General features: G+C 44.4%; 1 pseudogene; it reads left to right on the forward strand.

The window, feature by feature from the left end:
* Positions 1-11375: 11375 nt before the first annotated feature.
* LOC134944112 (5S ribosomal RNA) lies at positions 11376-11495 on the forward strand (annotated as a pseudogene).
* The last annotated feature ends 4538 nt before the right edge of the window (positions 11496-16033 follow it).

Here is a 16033-nt window from a genome sequence, read left to right on the forward strand (position 1 = left end):
ACCATCAGAATCCTCCTGGTCAATTTCCTCCCCAGCGCCAGCAACACCCATATCCTCCTCATCCTGGTGTACTTCAACACTGACATCTTCAATCTGACTATCAGGAACTGGACTGCGGGTGCTCCTTCCAGCACTTGCAGGGGGCGTGCAAATGGTGGAAGGCGCATGCTCTCACGTCCAGTGTTGGGAAGGTCAGGCATCGCAACCGACACAATTGGACTCTCCTTGTGGATTTGGGATTTCGAAGAACGCACAGTTCTTTGCGGTGCTACTGCTTTTGCCAGCTTGAGTCTTTTCATTTTTCTAGCGAGAGGCTGAGTGCCTCCATCCTCATGTGAAGCTGAACCACTAGCCATGAACATAGGCCAGGGCCTCAGCCGTTCCTTGCCACTCCGTGTGGTAAATGGCATATTGGCAAGTTTACGCTTCTCCTCCGACAATTTTATTTTAGGTTTTGGAGTCCTTTTTTTACTGATATTTGGTGTTTTGGATTTGACATGCTCTGTACTATGCCATTGGGCATCGGCCTTGGCAGACGACGTTGCTGGCATTTCATCGTCTCGGCCATGACTAGTGGCAGCAGCTTCAGCACGAGGTGGTAGTGGATCTTGATCTTTCCCTAATTTTGGAACCTCAACATTTTTGTTCTCCATATTTTAATAGGCACAACTAAAAGGCACCTCAGGTAAACAATGGAGATGGATGGATACTAGTATACAATTATGGACGGACTGCCGAGTGCCGACACAGAGGTAGCTACAGCCGTGGACTACCGTACTGTACTGTGTCTGCTGCTAATATAGACTGGATGATAATGAGATGTAGTATGTATAAAGAAGAAAGAAAAAAAAAACCACGGGTAGGTGGTATACAATTATGGACGGACTGCCGAGTGCCGACACAGAGGTAGCTACAGCCGTGGACTACCGAACTGTACTGTGTCTGCTGCTAATATAGACTGGATGATAATGAGATGTAGTATGTATAAAGAAGAAAGAAAAAAAAAAACACGGGTAGGTGGTATACAATTATGGACGGACTGCCGAGTGCCGACACAGAGGTAGCTACAGCCGTGGACTACCGTACTGTGTCTGCTGCTAATATAGACTGGTTGATAATGAGATGTAGTATGTATAAAGAAGAAAGAAAAAAAAAAACACGGGTAGGTGGTATACAATTATGGACGGACTGCCGAGTGCCGACACAGAGGTAGCTACAGCCGCGGACTACCGTACTGTACTGTGTCTGCTGCTAATATAGACTGGATGATAATGAGATGTAGTATGTATAAAGAAGAAAGAAAAAAAAAACCACGGGTAGGTGGTATACAATTATGGATGGACTGCCGAGTGCCGACACAGAGGTAGCTACAGCCGTGGACTACCGTACTGTACTATGTCTGCTGCTAATATAGACTGGATGATAATGAGATGTAGTATGTATAAAGAAGAAAGAAAAAAAAACCACGGGTAGGTGGTATACAATTATGGACGGACTGCCGAGTGCCAACACAGAGGTAGCTACAGCCGTGGACTACCGTACTGTACTGTGTCTGCTGCTAATATAGACTGGATGATAATGAGATGTAGTATGTATAAAGAAGAAAGAAAAAAAAAAACACGGGTAGGTGGTATACAATTATGGACGGACTGCCGAGTGCCGACACAGAGGTAGCTACAGCCGTGGACTACCGTACTGTGTCTGCTGCTAATATAGACTGGTTGATAATGAGATGTAGTATGTATAAAGAAGAAAGAAAGAAAAAACCACGGGTAGGTGGTATACAATTATGGACGGACTGCCGAGTGCCGACACAGAGGTAGCTACAGCCGTGGACTACCGTACTGTACTGTGTCTGCTGCTAATATAGACTGGATGATAATGAGATGTAGTATGTATAAAGATGAAAGAAAAAAAAACCACGGGTAGGTGGTATACAATTATGGACGGACTGCCGAGTGCCGACACAGAGGTAGCTACAGCCGTGGACTACCGTACTGTACTGTGTCTGCTGCTAATATAGACTGGATGATAATGAGATGTAGTATGTATAAAGAAGAAAGAAAAAAAAAACCACGGGTAGGTGGTATACAATTATGGACGGACTGCCGAGTGCCGACACAGAGGTAGCTACAGCCGTGGACTACCGTACTGTACTGTGTCTGCTGCTAATATAGACTGGATGATAATGAGATGTAGTATGTATAAAGAAGAAAGAAAAAAACCACGGGTAAGTGGTATACAATTATGGATGGACTGCCGAGTGCCGACACAGAGGTAGCTACAGCCGTGAACTACCGTACTGTGTCTGCTGCGACTGGATGATAAATAATGATATAAAAAATATATATATATCACTACTGCAGCCGGACAGGTATATATTATATAATGACGGACCTGCTGGACACTGTCTGTCAGCAGAATGAGTTTTTTATTTTATAGAATAAAAAAACACCACACAAGTCACACGACGTGTGTTTAACTTTTACAGGCAGACAGTCAATCACAATACAATATAGTATACTATACTGGTGGTCAGGTCACTGGTCAGTCACACTGGCAGTGGCACTCCTGCAGAAAAAAAGTGTGCACTGTTTAATTTTAATATGTACTCCTGGCTCCTGCTATAACCTAACTGCTCCCCAGTCTCCCCCACAATTAAGCTGTGTGAGCACAGTCAGATATTATACATAGATGATGCAGCACACTGGGCTGAGCACAGATATGGTATGTGACTGAGTCACTGTGTATCGTTTTTTCAGGCAGAGAACGGATTATATTAAATAATATAAAACTGCACTGGTGGTCACTGGTCAGTCACTAGTATAACTAACTAATACTATCAGCAAAATTCTGCACTCTCTGTCTGAGTACTCCTCCTAAGCTCCAGTAAATGAAGTGTCACTGTCTCACTCTGTCACTAGTATAACTAACTAATACTATCAGCAAAATTCTGCACTCTCTGTCTGAGTACTCCTCCTAAGCTCCAGTAAATGAAGTGTCACTGTCTCACTCTCACTCTCCTATCTATTTCTTCTCTAAACGGAGAGGACGCCAGCCACGTCCTCTCACTATCAATCTCAATGCACGTGTAAAATGGCGGCGACGCGCGGCTCCTTATATAGAATCCGAGTCTCGCGATAGAATCCGAGCCTCGCGAGAATCCGACAGCGTCATGATGACGTTCGGGCGCGCTCGGGTTAACCGAGCAAGGCGGGAAGATCCGAGTCGCTCGGATCCGTGTAAAAAATCATGAAGTTCGGGCGGGTTCGGATTCCGAGGAACCGAACCCGCTCATCTCTACTGACTAGTCCCGCCTCCTTCCTTCCCCCGTCCCGCCTCCTAATCCATATACAGCATTGGGTGCCCTGACAAACAACAGTTACCATCCACAAGAGGTGCGGTACTCCAGTGACTCACTGGAACACATAATTACGTGTTCCAGTGAGTCATTGGAGTGCCGCACCTCTTGTGGATGGTATATATATATATATATATATATATATATTAGTGATGAGCGGGTTCGGTTTCTCGGAAACCGAACCCCCCCGAACTTCACCCTTTTTACACGGGTCCGAGCCATACTCGGATTCTCCCGTATGGCTCAGTTAACCCGAGCGGCCCGAACGTCATCATCCCGCTGTCGGATTCTCGCGAGATTCGGATTCTATATAAGCAGCCGCGCGTCGCCGCCATTTTCACACGTGCATTGAGATTGATAGGGAGAGGACGTGGCTGTCGTCCTCTCCGTTTATAATTGTAGAAGAGACAGTTGATTGCTTGTTTTATTACTAATTGTGGGGAGGATTGGGGAGCAGCTGTTAGGACTCGGAGTAGAGTGCAGTGTTTTGCTGATAGTGACTACCAGTTTTTTTTTATCCGTTCTCTGCCTGAAAAAAACGCTCCATACCATATCTGTGCTCAGTGTGCTGCATGATATATCTGTGCTGAGTGCTCACACTGCTTAATTGTGGGGACTGGGGAGCAGCTGTAGCAGGAGTACAGTGCACAGTTTTGCTGACAGTGACCACCAGTATACGTTTGTCTGCCTGAAAAACACTCCTGTGGTGGCTTTTTTTTTATACTAGTTTAGCAGTCTGCTGACAGTGTCCACCAGGTCCATTATACTGTATATAGCAGTACGGTAGGCCACTGCTGTACCTACCTCTGTGTTGTCAGTCACTCGTCATCCATTAATAATAATAAGTATACTATCCATCCATCTACATTGTATACCTGTGGTGGCTTTTTTTCTTTATACTAGTTTAGCAGTTTGCTGACAGTGTCCACCAGGTCCATTTATTATACTGTATATAGCAGTACGGTAGGCCACTGCTGTACCTACCTCTGTGTCGTCACTCGTCGTCCATAAGTATACTATCCATCCATCTACATTGTATACCTGTGGTGGCTTTTTTTTTTTATACTAGTAGTACTAGTTTAGCAATCTGCTGACAGTGTCCACCAGGTCCATTATACTGTATATAGCAGTACGGTAGGCCACTGCTGTACCTACCTCTGTGTCGTCACTCGTCGTCCATAAGTATACTACCATCCATCTACATTGTATACCCGTGGTGGCTTTTTTTTTAATACTAGTAGTACTAGTTTAGCAGTCTGCTGACATTGTCCACCAGGTCCATTATACTGTATATAGCAGTACGGTAGGCCACTGCTGTACCTACCTCTGTGTCGTCAGTCACTCGTCATCCATTAATAATAATAAGTATACTATCCATCCATCTACATTGTATACCTGTGGTGGCTTTTTTTATACTAGTAGTACTAGTTTAGCAGTCTGCTGACAGTGTCCACCAGGTCCATTATACTGTATATAGCAGTACGGTAGGCCACTGCTGTACCTACCTCTGTGTCGTCACTCGTCGTCCATAAGTATACTATCCATCCATCTACATTGTATACCTGTGGTGGCTTTTTTGTTTTTATACTAGTAGTACTAGAGTAGTTTAGCAGTCTGCTGACAGTGTCCATCAGGTCCTTTATACTGTATATAGCAGTACGGTAGGCCACTGCTGTACCTACCTCTGTGCTGTCAGTCACTCGTCATCCATTAATAATAATAATAAGTATACTATCCATCCATCTACATTGTATACCTGTGGTGGCTTTTTTTTTATACTAGTAGTACTAGTTTAGCAGTCTGCTGACAGAGTCCACCAGGTCCATTATACTGTATATAGCAGTACGGTAGGCCACTGCTGTACCTACCTCTGTGTCGTCAGTCACTCATCATCCATTAATAATAATAAGTATACTATCCATCCATCTACATTGTATACCTGTGGTGGCTTTTTTTCTTTATACTAGTAGTACTAGTTTAGCAGTCTGCTGACAGTGTCCACCAGGTCCATTATACTGTATATAGCAGTACGGTAGGCCACTGCTGTACCTACCTCTGTGTCGTCACTCGTCGTCCATAAGTATACTATCCATCCATCTACATTGTATACCTGTGGTGGCTTTTTTTTATACTAGTAGTACTAGTTTAGCAGTCTGCTGACAGTGTCCACCAGGTCCATTATACTGTATATAGCAGTACGGTAGGCCACTGCTGTACGTACCTCTGTATCGTCACTCGTCGTCCATAAGTATACTACCATCCATCTACATTGTATACCTGTGGTGGCTTTTTTTTTATACTAGTAGTACTAGTTTAGCAGTCTGATGACATTGTCCACCAGGTCCATTATACTGTATATAGCAGTACGGTAGGCCACTGCTGTACCTACCTCTGTGTCGTCAGTCACTCGTCATCCATTAATAATAATAAGTATACTATCCATCCATCTACATTGTATACCTGTGGTGGCTTTTTTTCTTTATACTAGTTTAGCAGTTTGCTGACAGTGTCCACCAGGTCCATTTATTATACTGTATATAGCAGTACGGTAGGCCACTGCTGTACCTACCTCTGTGTCGTCACTCATCGTCCATAAGTATACTATCCATCCATCTACATTGTATACCTGTGGTGGCTTTTTTTCTTTATACTAGTTTAGCAGTTTGCTGACAGTGTCCACCAGGTCCATTTATTATACTGTATATAGCAGTACGGTAGGCCACTGCTGTACGTACCTCTGTGTCGTCACTCGTCGTCCATAAGTATACTATCCATCCATCTACATTGTATACCTGTGGTGCCTTTTAGTTGTGCGCATTAAAATATGGAGAACAAAAATGTGGAGGTTAAAAAAATAGGGAAGGATCAAGATCCACTTCCACCTCGTGCTGAAGCTGCTGCCACTAGTCATGGCCGAGACGATGAAATGCCATCAACGTCGTCTGCCAAGGCCGATGCCCAATGTCATAGTACAGAGCATGTAAAATCCAAAACACAAAAGATCAGTAAAATGACCCAAAAATCTAAATTAAAAGCGTCTGAGGAGAAGCGTAAACTTGCCAATATGCCATTTACGACACGGAGTGGCAAGGAACGGCTGAGGCCCTGGCCTATGTTCATGGCTAGTGGTTCAGCTTCACATGAGGATGGAAGCACTCATCCTCTTGCTAGAAAAAAAGAAAAGACTTAAGCTGGCAAAAGCACAGCAAAGAACTGTGCGTTCTTCGAAATCACAAATCCCCAAGGAGAGTCCAATTGTGTCGGTTGCGATGCCTGACCTTCCCAACACTGGACGGGAAGAGCTTGCGCCTTCCACCATTTGCACGCCCCCTGCAAGTGCTGGAAGGAGCACCCGCAGTCCAGTTCCTGATAGTCAAATTGAAGATGTCAGTGTTGAAGTACACCAGGATGAGGATATGGGTGTTGCTGGCACTGGGGAGGAAATTGACAAGGAGGATTCTGATGGTGAGGTGGTTTGTTTAAGTCAGGCACCCGGGGAGACGCCTGTTGTCCGTGGGAGGAATATGGCCATTGACATGCCTGGGCAAAATACAAAAAAAATCAGCTCTTCGGTGTGGAATTATTTCAACACAAATGCGGACAACAGGTGTCAAGCCGTGTGTTGCCTTTGTCAAGCTGTAATAAGTAGGGGTAAGGACGTTAACCACCTCGGAACATCCTCCCTTATACGTCACCTGCAGCGCATTCATCATAAGTCAGTGACAAGTTCAAAAACTTTGGGCGACAGCGGAAGCAGTCCACTGACCAGTAAATCCCTTCCTCTTGTAACCAAGCTCCTGCAAACCACACCACCAACTCCCTCAGTGTCAATTTCCTCCTTACCCAGGAAAGCCAATAGTCCTGCAGGCCATGTCACTGGCAAGTCTGACGAGTCCTCTCCTGCCTGGGATTCCTCCGAAGCATCCTTGAGTGTAACGCCTACTGCTGCTGGCGCTGCTGTTGTTGCTGCTGGGAGTCGATCGTCATCCCAGAGGGGAAGTCGGAAGACCACTTGTACTACTTCCAGTAAGCAATTGACTGTCCAACAGTCCTTTGCGAGGAAGATGAAATATCACAGCAGTCATCCTGCTGCAAAGCGGATAACTGAGGCCTTGGCAGCCTGGGCGGTGAGAAACGTGGTTCCGGTATCCATCGTTAATTCAGAGCCAACTATAGACTTGATTGAGGTACTGTGTCCCCGGTACCAAATACCATCTAGGTTCCATTTCTCTAGGCAGGCGATACCGAAAATGTACACAGACCTCAGAAAAAGACTCACCAGTGTCCTAAAAAATGCAGTTGTACCCAATGTCCACTTAACCACGGACATGTGGACAAGTGGAGCAGGGCAGACTCAGGACTATATGACTGTGACAGCCCACTGGGCAGATGTATTGCCTCCCGCTGCAACAACAGCAGCGGCGGCACCAGTAGCAGCATCTCGCAAACGCCAAATCGTTCCTAGGCAGGCTACGCTTTGTATCACCGCTTTCCAGAATACGCACACAGCTGAAAACCTCTTACGGCAACTGAGGAAAATCATCGCAGAATGGCTTACCCCAGTTGGACTCTCCTGGGGATTTGTGACATCGGACAACGCCAGCAATATTGTGCGTGCATTACATCTGGGCAAATTCCTGCACGTCCCATGTTTTGCACATACCTTGAATTTGGTGGTGCAGAATTATTTAAAAAACGACAGGGGCGTGCAAGAGATGCTGTCGGTGGCCCGTAGAATTGCGGGCCACTTTCGGCGTTCAGGCACCGCGTACAGAAGACTGGAGCACCACCAAAAATACCTGAACCTGCCCTGCCATCATCTGAAGCAGGAGGTGGTTACGAGGTGGAATTCAACCCTCTATATGCTTCAGAGGATGGAGGAGCAGCAAAAGGCCATTCAAGCCTATACATCTGGCCACGATATAGGCAAAGGAGGTGGAATGCACCTGTCTCAAGTGCAGTGGAGAATGATTTCAACGTTGTGCAAGGTTCTGCAACCCTTTGAACTTGCCACACGTGAAGTCAGTTCAGACACTGCCAGCCTGAGTCAGGTCATTCCCCTCATCAGGCTTTTGCAGAAGAAGCTGGAGACATTGAAGGAGGAGCTAAAACAGAGCGATTCCGCTAGGCATGTGGGACTTGTGGACGGAGCCCTTCATTCGCTTAACCAGGATTCACGGGTGGTCAATCTGTTGAGATCAGAGCACTACATTTTGGCCACCGTGCTCGATCCTAGATTTAAAACCTACGTTGTTTCTCTCTTTCCGGCAGACACAAGTCTGCAGGGGTTCAAAGACCTGCTGGTGAGAAAATTGTCAAGTCAAGCGGAACGTGACCCGTCAACAGCTCCTCCTTCACATTCTCCCGCAACTGGGGGTGCGAGGAAAAAGCTAAGAATTCCGAGCCCACCCGCTGGCGGTGATGCAGGGCAGTCTGGAGCGAGTGCTGACATCTGGTCCGGACTGAAGGACCTGCCAACGATTACTGACATGTCGTCTACTGTCACTGCATATGATTCTCTCACCATTGAAAGAATGGTGGAGGATTATATGAGTGACCGCATCCAAGTAGGCACGTCAGACAGTCCGTACGTATACTGGCAGGAAAAAGAGGCAATTTGGAGGCCCTTGCAGAAACTGGCTTTATTCTACCTAAGTTGCCCTCCCTCCAGTGTGTACTCCGAAAGAGTGTTTAGTGCAGCCGCTCACCTTGTCTGCAATCGGCGTACGAGGTTACTTCCAGAAAATGTGGAGAAGATGATGTTTATTAAAATGAATTATAATCAATTCCTCTGTGGAGAAATTCACCAGCAGCAATTGCCTCCAGAAAGTACACGGGGACCTGAGATGGTGGATTCCAGTGGGGACGAATTAATAATCTGTGAGGAGGGGGATGTACACAGTGAAAGGGGTGATGAATCGGACGATGCAGAGGAGGTGGACATCTTGCCTCTGTAGAGCCAGTTTGTGCAAGGAGAGATTGATTGCTTCTTTTTTGGTGGGGGCCCAAACCAACCAGTCATTTCAGTCACAGTCGTGTGGCAGACCCTGTCACTGAAATGATGGGTTCGTTAAAGTGTGCATGTCCTGTTTCCATCTTGCACCTCTTTTTTCTTTCATTTTTCTTTGCATCATGTGCTGTTTGGGGAGTATTTTTTTGAAGGGCCATCCTGCGTGACACTGCACTGCCACTCCTAGATGGGCCAGGTGTTTGTGTTGGCCACTTGTGTCGCTTAGCTTAGTCACACAGTGACCTTGGTGCGCCTCTTTTTTTCTTTGCATCATGTGCTGTTTGGGGAGTATTTTTTTCCAGTGCCATCCTGTCTGACACTGCAGTGCCACTCCTAGATGGGCCAGGTGTTTGTGTCGGCCACTTGGGTCGCTTAGCTTAGTCACACAGCTACCTCATTGCGCCTCTTTTTTTCTTTGCATCATGTGCTGTTTGGGGACAATTTTTTTGAAGGGCCATCCTGTCTGACACTGCAGTGCCACACCTAGATGGGCCAGGTGTTTGTGTCGGCCACTTGGGTCGCTTAGCTTAGCCATCCAGCGACCTCGGTGCAAATTTTAGGACTAAAAATAATATTGTGAGATGTGAGGTGTTCAGAATAGACTGAAAATGAGTGGAAATTATGGTTATTGAGGTTAATAATACTATGGGATCAAAATGACCCCCAAATTCTATGATTTAAGCTGTTTTTTAGGGTTTTTTGAAAAAAACACCCGAATCCAAAACACACCCGAATCCGACAAAAAAATTTCGGTGAGGTTTTGCCAAAACGCGTCCGAACCCAAAACACGGCCGCGGAACCGAACCCAAAACCAAAACCCGAAAAATTTCCGGTGCACATCACATCCGGTGCACATCACTAATATATATATATATTCTTATAATGCAGGTAGCACCTGAAAAGGTGGAAAAACAATATTCCCTTTTCTCAATTTAGTAGAATAAAGAGAAATTGTAGTAACCAGGAAGAATGTGACTCCCAAATAGAGAAATACAAAGAAAGATTCAAGAACAAAGAATACCCAGCTACCATCGTGGAAGAAGCGGCTCTCAAAGCAAGAGCTCTAGAGAGATCAACCCTGTTAGAATATAAACCTAAAAAAACCAAGAAAGAATCCGTTCCTTTTATCACCACCTTCAATCGTCATGAGAAAACCATTAGAGACTCTCTAAACAATAACTGGGGAATTCTATTAATGGACCCTGTTCTCAAAGACATACTACCTCCTCGCCCAGAAATCGTCTTCAGAAAATCAAAAAATCTAAAAGATATCCTAGCCCCCAGTATGCTACACAAGGAATCTGAACAAGAACCAAAAATGCCAAGATGCACAGGTTCCTTTAAATGTGGCCGATGCAACATTTGCAGGTACCTACACCCAGTAAGGAAAACATTCTCGGATGCAGAAAAGAAGGAGGAATACAAAATCAAGGACTTCATAAACTGCAACACACAATCTGTGATTTATTTATTAGAATGTGACTGTGGGAAACAATATGTAGGTAAAACAAAGAGACCCCTGAAAATAAGGATACAGGAACATGTTCGCAATATAAAAAATAAAATGGAAAATCACGCAGTATCCAAACACTTCAACCTTGAACACAATTCCAATCCGGAGGCACTAACGTTTAAAGCAATTGAACTCGTGAAACTGGGAGAAAGGGGTGGCGACCTGGCTAATAAACTCTCACGCAGAGAAATGTTCTGGATTTTCCAACTACAAACACTCCATCCGAAGGGATTTAACGATTATTACGAAATCGCTCCTTTCCTGTGAAAACTACAGTCGGTGAATCATCATGGTTAGACTATTCTCCTTCCCTTCCCTCCCCTCCTCCCCCTCCCCCCCCCCCTTCCATTCCCCCCGCCCCCCTCACTCACAACCCCCCCCCCCCCCAGCTTAACCATCCTATTCCCATCCTACACTATTCCCGTTTGATAAATATTAGCCTATGGCGGTATTGATATATTGAGATTGACACATGTACGGTAAACAGTGATTATTACAGTCAGACCACACTGGAAAGGCCCAATCTCGTCCGATCTTGGAAGCAAAGCAGTGTCGGGCCTGATCAGTACCAGACTAGGGAGACCATCTGGGAATATCAGGTACTGTAACCAAACTGACAATAAAATAGCCTACATAAGCGTGTCAGTATAATATATCACACTGTCTGCATCCTAATACTTTAAATTTGCACTTAGCACCTAATACCATATACTAATTCTAATATGCACCTTGCACATCACACATACCTTTATATACTTTATATTTTATATATATATATTTTTTTATTTTACTCATAGATGTTTATATATTTATATATTTATATTTATATTTTCATATACTTATGTGGGTCTATATGTTTATACATTCTCTATATATTCACTACAGTAAGTTTTAATTCATTAGAAGAGTAGCTATAATGACTAATCCCCGTTTTTTATCTATTTCTATGCACTATACTGGAGAAATATAACTTATGTCTCCAATCACGGACCTCACAAACATGGCCGCCGAGTGTAACTTTCTATGAACTGATCCTCTCAAAGATGGCCGCCGCAATGAAATTCCACATAATGCTGTTCGGTCTCTAAAGCGTCCACAGCCGCGGGCGCATGCGCAGTCGGATACCGGAAGTGGGGCGGAAATGACGCGACGGACGAAAACCGGAAGTGGGGCGGCAAAGAACCGCCGGAGCCTCTACACACGAATTTTAACAGTTTTTAAACACCAAACCTGCCTTACGAACATTGCCTTAGTATCATGTATATTTATACCAGCAAATTAATTCATAGTTATGTAAAATATAGAATTTTTTACCTATTTCATATTATCATGAAATAATTAACAGGAAGTGATGTCATAAGTGATGTGAGACTAGTACTAGTATAAATAGAAGCTTAGTCTCATTCTGCCTTTACCCCTTGATGAAGTCTAAGTGACGAAACGCGTTGGGCTACCTGGCAGTGACCTCATACCAAGTTAAGTTAAATTGTTTTATATCTTTTAACTGGTATTTATAGCATTGTGTTTATTGTTTTTATCCCATTTTTTAAGAATTGTTGCTGCTTAAATTTTATAAATTTTATGTAATTAATTTGTCTGTTTTAGTGTTTAAATAAACATCACCCCCCTTTTTAAACTATTTCTAGATCTGGTTACTCATTTTAGATACGATTTTAAATCCACAATTTCTGAACTATTTTTAAGACACCGACGGTCGCTATATCCCCCACCCCCCTGTGTGCATTACTCGCTGTTTCAGGGAACTACCATCCCTGTGTTTTCTGGGGGACAGCTGACGCCCTGTGCTAATTCCTAGGGAGTGTCGTTAATTCTTAAGTGGATTTTAGATTATTTGGTGTTGTACACAAGTGGCGCAATAAACTCTCCCCTATTTTTTGATATATATATATATATATAGCTAATGATACACACACTCACACACACACACACACACACACACACAGCTTGACAAAGCCCTGGTTCCGGAAGATCCTGTGTGGGTAGCGACTGCCCCCTCTATAATCAGGCCCTGGAGTCCGTCATTTTGACGGGCTATTAATTACTACCTAATGATAGCATAGGTATGCCGCCTTACAATAATAGTAGAAAATGTATACAATATAATAATGCAAAGGGTCATATACACAAAAGAGAATAGTATCTTGACAATGTTGTTAATAAATGCAAAAGTCACATTTTTCCATATAAAATGTAATTAAATTCAAACACCCACATCTGTTAATTACAGCTTTAAAATTAAAATTTGAATCTTTTTCCCTGTAGTAGCCAAAATAGAAATAAAAAATAAGTCATTCGAATAGACATTGGCAACACTATATGATGTAGCCTTAATACTAATGAATTATCATATACTGTAGTGGTTCAATGCACACAAAACCTATGAGAACCGGCTAGATTGTAATCATCATTATTATTATTATTATTATTATTATTATATATCTTTACACATTGCTTTTCTCTCAAAAGATACATTTCCTAGGCATACTGTGTCTGTGGATGTGTCCACATCTAATGGTGTTGTTTTTCCCATTCAGATTTTCCAGTCTTATGATGCTGCAAATCTAAAATATGAACAATTCGAGATCCAGATGAATTTTAGCGCAGTGCAGAAGTAATTACAAAAGGTGACAGTTATTTAGCTCTTATTGCCCTTCCACTTAAAAAAAAAAAAAAGATTGAGGTATGCGGACATTGGCCCTCATTTAGCTTGGATTGCTCTTGCGACTGAAATTGCAATTATCTCAAAACTGCTACTGCGAAAAATCGCATGTGAAGTGCCGCCCAAAAATGTTAAAAGACATCCACTGATGCGATTGCAACTCTGAGTATGCAGTCGCAGAGTTGCGATCCATACGCAGAAACCAAGTACCATGGTCAGTTGTGGTTGACCCAAGTCTACACAGAATTATGAGGATGCAGTCGCACCGGCAGAGGCGTCACCGGGAGTGGTGACACCCGGTGTGCACCCCTGATCTCCTGCCACGATCGCGGCAAAAAAGGGGCGTGGCCTTACAGTTAGGGCGCGTGGCTTCGCGGGGATCCTGGAATCGTCACTCTGGTGGCGTGCCCAGCATCTCCGGAGATGCTGGGCTTCCCCCAGAGACGGTCTCAGTGCGCTGTCGGCTCCTCTGCTATGACAGGAGCCTGGTGCTGTAGCAGAATTTCACACTGCAGCACCTGGCTCCTGTCACTGCGGAGGAGCTGACATTTGGTGTCACCCCCTCCAGGTGTCACACCCGGGTGCGGGCCGCACCCCCCGCACCCGCCTTGTGACGCCACTGCGCACCGATGCCATGTCTTTAATCGCAGCTGACGTCAGATAAACAGACTGAAAACGGCCATGACAGTCCTGCATTTTTCCAACCACTCCTCACAAACGTCATATTAACACCCACGAACGGTCACTTCCTGTCAATCACGCTGCAATCGTATTTCTCTGAGGATATGATCACACGGCATTCGCAATGCTTCATTGGGAGATGGCGGGTGCTGGGGCCCAGTGGCAGCCTGCCGCTTCATCTCTCCATCTGGCATGGGCATGCTGGGGAGTGGACATAGCACCTTGGGGCACACTAGCAGCAGCGCTCTCCCTGTCTCTCTCTGAGGTCCCGTGTTTTAACTTCTCACTCACTGCTGCTGAAGGCCCAGAGAGAGGCTTGTGTGGGAATGGGCCAGCCGAGGGGGCTAGTGGGATATGTAGTCTAGATCCTATAAACTTCTCTCCTACTCACCTACTCATACACAGGCTCTCGGGTTGGCCGTCATGCTTGTATTTGTGATTCTACACCTGCAGGTGAAAAAAAATTGTTACATTGACTGCAGCACACTACAGCGGGAGACATGATGATGTAATAATACATTGACCCAGCCATAGAAAAGCTGCTGCGAAGAAGATTCACCAGGCAAGGAAAGTGGAAAAGAAGAAGACTTAAAAGAACAGGGGCAGAATGGAATACAAGCGAAGAGTCGCGTAAAGAAGATAGAAAGGGAACAATTGAATGCAAGTTGGTGAGCAAGGGGGCATGTGTGTGATAAAATAGTGGTTACAGGGGCATGCGTAAAAAATGCTGCTGCCAAATGTCATGCTCAAGAAACATTGTCAGGCAGGCTCATATACTCATATAATAAATGCTGCTAGGCAACGGGACATGTGTGACAAATGCGGCTGAGCAAAGGGTCGTGTGTGAGAAATGTGATCGGGTGCATGTATTAGAAATGTGGCCAGGCAGGAACTAAGTGATGTCCGAGAAATGGTGTTGGGCAAGGGTGTATATGTTTCAAATGCTGCTCTGCAGGAGAGGCATTTGTAAATAAAAGCTCATGGGCACAAGGAGAGCAATGATGGTTGGCATAGGGCATGTGTAAGAAAAGCTGCTGGACAAGGGAACATGATTGAGAAAAGTCCCTGAGTAGGAATGTGAGGGGGAGGTGATTACAATACAGAACATACAGACATGGTGGATGGCACAGTACAACACATACAGTCATAGGGCAGAAGCACTGCATGTACTGTAACATACAGATATGGAGGAATGAAAGACAAGACAAAGACAAGAAAATGTAAAATGTAAAGAATAAACTGCATGGAGAAAATGCAGCATTTGTACGGTGGGAGGGTTACATGACACACACACATATATATTATACATAACACATATACATGCTTACAGTTTTGAATCATGTCATTTTGGCATTATATCGACCACGACCAGTTTGCAAAATAAAATAGGTCCGTCTGTGGGGTTTCTGGGCACTCAAAACCCCCCACTGTGTGGGCCAGTGAACTTAATATAGCTCTCAAAATTTTTATAGAGATGGTCAATGGGGTCTGTAGACAAAGAGATAATCCACAGACCCCAGTGTCCATCTCTATAAGATTTTTAGATTTATATATAGTATTTAGAAAGCCTTTATACTATCAATTATATTGCAATCATGTTATATATTCTATTTACATTTGTATATACATATTTACACCATTTATTTATCTTGCTTTTTGGAACCCCCCTCTTGAACCTCCATGTCCAACTCCCAGGACAGTGTTGGAATACAGCAAATGCCTCAGGCTGATAAAAAAAACCTCCATGTAATACAGCTGCTGGGGGAGGAGTGAAGAGTGATGGGTGTC

The sequence above is a fragment of the Pseudophryne corroboree genome, chromosome 1, assembly GCF_028390025.1.
Source record: "Pseudophryne corroboree isolate aPseCor3 chromosome 1, aPseCor3.hap2, whole genome shotgun sequence".
Classification (NCBI taxonomy): domain Eukaryota; kingdom Metazoa; phylum Chordata; class Amphibia; order Anura; family Myobatrachidae; genus Pseudophryne; species Pseudophryne corroboree.